This window comes from Acomys russatus, chromosome 21 (assembly GCF_903995435.1).
Source record: "Acomys russatus chromosome 21, mAcoRus1.1, whole genome shotgun sequence".
NCBI lineage: Eukaryota > Metazoa > Chordata > Mammalia > Rodentia > Muridae > Acomys > Acomys russatus.
Window position 1 is genome coordinate 47,353,870 of NC_067157.1, and position 2,156 is coordinate 47,356,025.

Genomic DNA, 2,156 nt, shown 5'->3' on the forward strand with positions numbered 1-2,156 from the left:
GCTGTTGTTTATTATAGCTCTGTGACTTACAGAGAAGAAATCATATCATACTTTAAAAACTAACGTACTCACAAGTCCACAGACACACTCTTCAAAACCTGCAACATTCTGAAATCAAGTAAGAAGCCACTCATTCCTTCGAAACAGGAATTTGGCACAGACCTGATCACACAGCACTGCTAATGACACGGACCGTAACATAGACCTGTGCAAATCGGCTCTAGAACCTTCCCAGTGGGGCTCCTAACCAGGTTCCAAATGGACACAGCAACTTTGAAATGCAGACACCGCAAACGCCTAGGTTAGAGGCAAGGGCTCTTTGTAAAGGCCTTTACCTTTTACATTTGGTAAACTACCCAATGCATTGTCACACAGACAAGTCGCCCAATAGCCCAGAGCATCCTGTAAAGATAACCTGTGACAGTAAGTCACCAGCATCCACAGTCACAGGAATATAAGGTCTATGTAAAAAACAACTACGCATGCAGGGTGGCGCAGTATATTATACATCTCCTGGTCATGTGCACCAAATCATTGTGCCTCAAACACAGAAACAAGCGTGATGCTAAGCTGTACACGTGCACACACCGTAGTAGCATAAGAAACACTAATCAAAAAATGATTAAATGAGTCTGAATGATGTGACTTCACAAGAGAAGCAATGGTGCCTTTAAGTTTTCTCAACTCTCGAGGAAAAAAAATAGGATTTTTTGTAAACATCTTCATAACTATCTCTCAACATGTTACTGAAACTATTTAGATAGTGAATATCTAGGTGACACGAACAAAGCATACCTTACACATACTAACACTGTCAGAAAAAAACCCACAGGCATCTGTTAAAAGATAACTATTATAAATATTTTCTATCTTACATTTTAACTATGTTTTCATAAATAATGTATTTAAAAGTGCTGAATGTGGTAGGATAGTCAGTGACGCCAGTGTAAACAGAACATTTTGTTTCCTACTCTGCAAATTGTTTTTTAAAATCCCATTTGTCAAACACTGCAACAGTTAAAACATTTGCATAGGGAGAGGAGGTAATAGCCCTTTAATCAAAGCTCCTGAATTCTATATAAATTAGAAAATCAGATTCACTTAAAAAACAATTCTTAAAATGTCTTAAATTTATGGAAAAAGAAATATGATGCCAGCCTTTCAAGTAAAATAAATTTAAAAAGAAAACTCCAAACTTGCTTTTTAAAAAAATATGTTTAATAAATTAAAAAAAAATGAGAGGTAGTTAAAAATGACAAATAAAACCTATAATTTTAATATCATCCTTAATATAAGGCCAGTATTCTCAGTGGATATAAATCTTTTTAAATCTTTTGCTTTTTAGGTTACTCAATCTATATTCATTGAGTTTAAGATTAAAAAAATAGTCTCCGGGGATTTTTGATATTGAACGGTAAGACCTTGATATAAATATGACACTGATTGTAATTTTGGTTTTGTGCATGATGCGATGCTGTTCTGAAGGTCAGAGATACATGCCAAGGTCAGAGGAGTATTTCATGTAAAGAGTTAATGTAATTATAAAAAATAACATTGGTGACTAAAAGACAAGCATTGTACTGCCTTTTAATTATGGACGAAAGTTAATAATTTGTTTTCTAGCAATGTTAAAATAAGTCTTTCTTGAGAGACTACATGGAAACAGTTAAGATCTGACATTGAAGGTTTTCTTCTTCATAACCCCTCATAAAATGTTGCTCAGGAAAAACATAAGCTTCTCACTGGATGATCCGTCCAAGGCGAATACGCCACATGCCACATGCAAGTCTTCAAGATGTTTTTTACATTGCCACGTGTAGGCATGCCTTCAGTAAATCTTTTCCTTTTTATTCCCAAACTGGATAACTGAGCTTATTTTGGTTTCCTTGCTGGCATACATAAGTTTACACAACTCTTTTAGAACTGCAGAGTCATTCTTTAATAAATTAATTGCAGTATCGGACATTTGTGATATACATAGAGTCTTCTTTTATACCTAAAAACAGTACCGCTCTTGGAATTTTCAGTGAGATAGGATATCTGTAGATTGTTTTGTGCTTTTTAAATTTTTTCTTATCATTGGTAATTTTCTTTTTTGTTTTCCTTTCTTTCTTTCTTTCTTTCTTTCTTTCTTTCTTTCTTTCTTTCTTTCTTTC